Source organism: Panthera tigris, chromosome B1 (assembly GCF_018350195.1).
Source record: "Panthera tigris isolate Pti1 chromosome B1, P.tigris_Pti1_mat1.1, whole genome shotgun sequence".
Lineage (NCBI taxonomy): Eukaryota > Metazoa > Chordata > Mammalia > Carnivora > Felidae > Panthera > Panthera tigris.
In genome coordinates this window covers 63,982,593-63,989,562 of record NC_056663.1, presented here as the reverse complement: position 1 = coordinate 63,989,562, position 6,970 = coordinate 63,982,593, and positions in this window count along the sequence as shown.

The window sequence follows — 6,970 nt, the reverse complement described above, 5'->3', positions numbered from 1 at the left end:
TTCTAATCTAGAGAATAAATATGCTATAAAAGCCAATGTTTTTGGGGCACCCGGGTGGCTCAGTCAGTTGAGCGTTTGACTTCGGCTCAGGTCATGATCTCACAGCTCATGGGTTCGAGCCCCACATCGGGCTCTGTGCTGACAGCCCAGAGCCTGCTTCAGATTCTGTGTCTCCCTCTCTCTCTGCCCATCCCCACTCATTCTGTGTCCCTCTCTGTCTTAAAAATAAAATAAAAACATTAAAATTTTTTTTAAAAAAGCCAATGTTTTTGAAAATTAACAGATGACAAAAACCTAATGTATTAAATAGTTACTAGTTCATAAAACACTTTCAAGTTTATTCCAACAATCTTGGGGAATGTGTATTATAGCCCATTTTTCACAAATACTGGGGATCAGAGAGGTTAATTAACTGGATTAGATTTACTCAGCTACTAAACATTAGATTTCTTTTACCTTTAAAATATATGAAACATCCACATTTCCATTGCTATGCTCTCATCTAAGCCACCATGATCTCTCAACTCAGTTACTGACATTGTCCTCTCATTTCTTGCTATTCAAAAAATGGTCCACAGACCAGCAGGCAGCACGCATCACCTGGGACACTGCTGGACATGTAGGGTCACAGACCCACTACAAACTACTGAATTAGAATCTACATTTTGATAGTATCCCATGTGATCATGATCATAGAACACATTAAAGTTTGATACATATCATTCTAACTTACACCTCTGCTTCCTCCCTTGCCTTCTATTTGTACATAGAAACCAGAGTAATTCTTTTAAAATGAGAGATTATATCACTGTTTTGCTGAACACTGGAAGCCAATTTGGTACCATGTCTCAAAAAATTTTAATATGCTCAATACCTTTAGCCTTCCAAATCTACTCCTCGGATTTTATCTTATACATAATGATGTTCATCTCAGAGGTATATATAAAAATGTATGTAAGTTTATATGTGGAAACTAACTAAATGTTCGTTGAGTTGTAATACATATACAAGACATAATAATGTAAAGCTAGAGATAAGCATGTCTTTTACAGAATATTTAGCCAACTTAAATATACCTGACATTCTTTTAAGAAGGAAAAGTAGCTTGGAACACAAATACACAAATAAATATATGATATGCTCCCTACATGGTATGTGTGTGTGGTTTACACGTTCCTATAACAGATAAACCAGAGTGTTAATGGTGTTTTCCCTGGTGGAGAAAAAAATTACGTTCTTATTCATGCTTTTCTATATTTCCTAAGAGGTAGAATTTTGCATGTTAACAATGTGCCAGATGTTTTATTAAATGTCAAAATTTCATGACAGGTCTTACTATTTTCTCCCTTACTAGAAGAGGTACCCATGACTTACAGATGTCATGTAACTAGTAAGTAGCAGAGTCAGCATTTGTCTTAGGTCTGATTCCATAGTCCAGACACTTAATCGTCACCTTACTCCTAGTGTTCAGGGGAAATTAAAAACAAAAAACAAAAAACAAACAAAAAAAACCACAATGCATTAGGACCACAAAAGTCTAGAAATAATACAGAATTTATAGAGAATTAGCCTGATTCTTTCACAATAATGAATAATTTTTAATACTTTATTTTCTGGGACACTTCTGCTTTTACCCGCAGAGCCCTCTCAAAATGCAAAAGAATTTTTATTTGCATCCAAGTAAATATTGCAACAATGGCATTTCAGATATTGATGACATCAAGGTGTGTGTATATGGGACTCTGACCTCCAGACAATAAATAACAGAAGTCAAATGATAATGCTTCCTTATTTCTACTAAACAAAACAAAAACACTAGTACTAACCTTATAAGACAATTCCTCTGAGGTATGTTTCTATACATCTCATGAGAGCTTTTTTTGTTTTGTATTATCTCTTCAAGGATGTTTGCACAGCAGATAGCCTTAGGAGGTAGAGATTGTGTCTCTTTCAAATCAGGATAATAAAGATAATGCCTTCCTCCTAGGCAAAGATTGGACAGGTCTGCCAGTAATCCCTTTTAAGATTAAAAGTTTCTGAAGTTCATGGTTTCATGATAGTGACACACACCTACTATGTGCACAGCACTCAAATGGGTTGCTCCTCATCACTCCCATGAAACTTATAAGGAAGAGTAACTGATAAAACTGAAGCTCTTTCTGCCTCTTATATCAGGCATGATATTTGTCTCTGACCCAAAAGCCTTGTGTCTTCTAACAGCATCTGTGAAACTGGCAGACTAACTTGTTATCTTTCAAGAAAGGTAAAATCTCAGCTCCATGTCAGCTTCTGACAGCAGGATGGGAAATCATAAGATTACCCCATGCAAGGGGATAAAAACTAACTAGGAGAATTAGAATAGAGGTATTTAAAATTATCCCAGAATAGCACCATGAAAGGACTCCACTCACTGTAGAAGTCTCCTTTCAAAGCATGTTTTTTACATCCAGAAGGCCTCTTTTCTTCCAGTGACTGTCTCATACAGTCTTTTATCTTTTATATTTTTAGAATTCTAAAAGAAAACATAATTAAATCTGATTTGATTGGATCAAGATTATTAAGTTCTTTAAAATATTTAGTTAATCATTGATGGAAAAAATGTATTGGTTTAAAGAAAATTCTGTGATCTATAATACACAGGAAATAGTAAAAACCTTTTTAAATTCTGTCTGAAGAAAGTCTATTTGAATATATAAGAAAGACAAGATGTATTTGATGTTTCTTTCAGAGTTATTAATGACTATGTCTCGTGGTTTTAGATTTGACTATATGAAATTGTTGACATCTCAACATTCTTTTTACCTGTAACGTTACTTCCTATGTAACATCACTCCCATTATGTGATTTGAGAAATGAAAATGAAAGCCTAATGATATTTCTCATTTCGTGATGCCACTGTTTGAATACAGTAAAAGTCCTTGCAGAGTTTGTGATTTTGGCACACATGATGGTAACAATGATGATTCACAGGGCAACATTTGATGTGGTATAGAAAAGATTCAAGCATAATCCATCTCCTGGTTTTCTAGTGTTTCCAATTTTTTTTTTTTTTTTTTTTTTTTGGATCATCAATATTTGGATCTTAGCTTTTTAGACCCAGGCCCCTTTTCCCCTGAAAGAGATGGTTTTCAGGGCACCTGGGTGGCTCAGTCACCTAAGCGTCTGACTCTTGATTTCAGCTCAAGTCATGATCTCACAGTTCGTGGATTCAAGCCCTCCATCAGGCTCCTTGCTGACAGTGCAGAGCTTGCTTGGGATTCTTTCTCTCTCCTTCTCTCTCTGCCCCTTCCCACACTCGTGGCTCATGTTCTCTCTCTCTCTCAAAAAGTAAATGAACTTAAAAACATTTTAAAAAGATGTAAAAGTGATGATTTTCCTAACTGAGCCTATTCATCAGTTCCAAATGTTTCTTCCATTAACCTCCTGAAACAGCCTTTTTCAGACCACAAAGAAACAGTTCAAGTACCTGCCCATTAATCTTTCTTCTCATATTGCTCCTTTTATTATATTTGGGTTTTTTTCATTTTTTGTTTTTTGTTTTTTTTTTTGTTTTTTCTGTTTTTTGTTTTTGTTGGGTTTTTTTGTTTGTTTGTTTTTTGGTTTCAGCTCAAAGATTAAAATGATCTTTAGGGGTACCTGCTGGCTCAGTTGGTTGAGTGTCTGATTTTAGCCCAAGTCACAATCTCACAGTTTATGGGTTTAATCCCCATGACAGGTTTTGTGCTTACAGTGCAGAGCCTGCTTTAGATTCTGTCCCCTTCTTTCTCTGCCCCTCCCCTGCTCACATTCTCTCTCTCTCTCAAAAATAAATAAACATTAAAAAAATCTGAAATTATCTTTAAAGATATCCCATTCAATCTCCTTTTCTAATGCAGGAATCATCTCCTGAACATCTTAAACACACCAACATTCAGGCTCTGTTGTAAAACTGCAGTAATGAAAAACTCAGTATGTCATGAAGAAGGCTGTCTTGATTTGAAAAGTCTCTAACTGTTAAAAAATTATTCTTTATAGCATCATGTAATATGAATGTTGCAAGTTACTTTAGGTTTCTAATTCAATTCTCTATTAATCTGTTGGGGGTTATGTAAATGGGAGGAATAAAGAAATAAATAAGTGAACAAACAAAACAGGCACAGTGAGCTTCTGCAAACCATAGTTAAGGTAATAACCCTGGATAATGTGCTAAGATATTAGGGATGGGAAAGCCCCTTGGATTGGGTGGTCAAGAATATCTGCCCTGAGCCCGTCTCTCCCAGAACACAGGCATTAGGTGATAAATATTTATTTATTTTTAATGTTTTATTTGTGTTTGAGGGGGGGAGTAGCAGAGAGAGAGGGAAACAGAGGGTTTGAAGTGGGCTCCATGCTGACAGCAGCATGCCCAATGCAGTGTTCAAACTCACGAATTGTGAGGTCATGACCTGAGCTGAAGTTGGACGCTCAACTGACCGAGCCACCCAGGAGCCCCTAAGTAAATATTTATTAAATGGATAAATGAGCAAAGTAAAAAGGATGGTAGTAGTAGATATATGTAAATTAAAATTGGACTTTTAGTCAATGTAAACATTCTTTTGCATTTAATGTATGCTAAGTAAGTAGCATGGATTAGGGAAAAGAATACAGTCCCAGAGTAACGATCCTGTGGGGACCACTGCTTTGAAACTTGATTAAATTTATAGTTATGTTATAGAAAAATGCACACATACATAGGCATGCAACACTCTCTATCATCTTTATTTTATATCCCCATTGTCAACTTTGCCACCTGTGGCTTGTAACAAGACCTTGATTTTTTTGAAAACCTTTGAATATTAGATTTCAATGTTTGCTTTGTGTTTAACTAAAATTTCTTCTTCTTTAGTCCAGCCTGCATTATTGGTATTGCTCATCTTTGTCACCAAGAACAGGTACAAACATCTACCTTGCAGAAGTAACTTTCAGAGAACTTCACAATGTTTCCAACTGCCTATAAATATCAGCAACAGAAATAAACAAGTCCAACTGTAGCCTGCAGAAGCCCTCTCTGAGTTTTCGACAGTTACTGCACTACTTGTTCTTGGTGGTTGGGCCATATCCCCCTGCCCCTGGTACCTTTCTGTAGTTCACCAGTGCTCTGACTCTGTGTGCTTTGTCTCCTACAAGCAGCACATCCATGTCTTTATTGAAGGGCTTCCATCAGACTGCCGAAGTCAACTTGGGCTGCGTGCTGCTGGGAGAATAGTTAGCAACTGAGAACTTCTTTTTGGGCAGTGTCTCTTAACTGAAGACTGGCAGGGGTGGAGCTATAAATAATCCAGCTCTCCTGCTGTTGCAGGACAATGCAGAAGTGTGACCAGGGCATGTGAGACAAAGTTCCCATGAGACCTTTTAAAATCCCACTTGGGTTCCTTCACTTCCTGCCACTTCCTTCCTTCCATTCTCCCACCATGCTTTTCTGGAATCACTTCCTAATAAATCACTTCCGCAGCAACATTCTTGTCAAGGTCTGTCTCTGGGAAATTCAAACTAAAAATGTTATTAGTGTTACCAATTTCCAATCTGTTCACTTGGAATAACAGATTGGGTAGGACTCACAACCAGGGCCGGCTTTATGAACTTGTTACCGGTACAACCAGACAGGGCTTCGTGCTCAGAAGGGAACTACACCGTGTGGGAACATGGGGGTTAAAACTTTGTGGCTGCCATCTTAAAATTCTTAATAATACTATCTTTGAATTTGTCTTTGTTTTAATGTTTGTTTATTTTTGAGAGAGACAGAGAAAGAGTGTGAGTGGGGAAGGGGCAGAAAGAGAGGGAGACACAGAATCTGAAGCAGGCTCCAGGCTCTGAGCTGTCAGCACAGAGCCTGACATGGGGCTCGAACTCACGAACCGCGAGATCACGACCTGAGCCGAAGTTGGACACTTAAGTGACTGAGACACTCAGACATGCCTTGAATTTGTCTTTTTGCTGGAGAACCCTGATGAGACAGTGGATTAATTGGCTGGGGGCTTACCCACGACTCTGTATTATGCCACGTCCCCATCTCCCTAGGGCAGACAGGTTCTCAACCTCTCTCTTCCACACTGATCCATCAGCAGCAGCCACTAAGCCCCCAGAAGCTACCTAGGTGTGGGCATGGGGAGAGTTGTATTGCAGAGTGGTGACCCAGGCACTGTGAGTTTGGTACTCACCTCAGGATCATCTTTCTGCCTGAGAGAAAATGATATTAAATAGCAAATAAAAATACGATGACATTTCAAGAGAGGACTATAAAAGAAAACTAGAAGCTTTTTTCCTGCTTTTGACCAATTCATGGGCCCCATGAATTACATAGCTGGCCCTGCACATCTCTGCAATAATTATAATGAAGACTATAGTGCCTTGATTAAAAAGTATGAACTTATTCATACCACAAGAATATCCACCAATTAAGTCAAACTAAAAAGAAACACATCCAACTAAATTATTCTATGTCAACGTGGTAGAAACTGTAGTTGCTTAACCCAGCTTCCATTTCTCCCTCTCAGCCTTAGTAATAGAGAACAGCTATTTCTCTAGATACATGATCTCATATGATTCAGATTAGATTTTCTAATCTCCCTTACATCTGGATATGGTCGCTTAACTAAATTCTGGCCAGGGACATATAAACATATATGCTGTACAGGACTTCCATGAAAGTTGCCTAAAAGTAGCTGAAGAAAAATTTTTGCCAATATGTCTTATATCCTTCTTAGCAACTGAAAACTCAGTCATGAAGCAACCATCCTGCTCATGAGGTAGCTGTAAGGATAGAAACAATGGGCTACGGTAGTGAAGCAAAAAAAACAAAACCCCAGATCCTTAATGGAATTGCCGTAACACTCTGGACTATCTATTTCTGGATTCCTTGTATGTAAGAGGGAAGTAGAAACATCTATCTTTAAGTACCAGTGTTTTTCCTCCTGTTGTGTGTAGACAAACTTAACCTTACCTGAACAAAAAA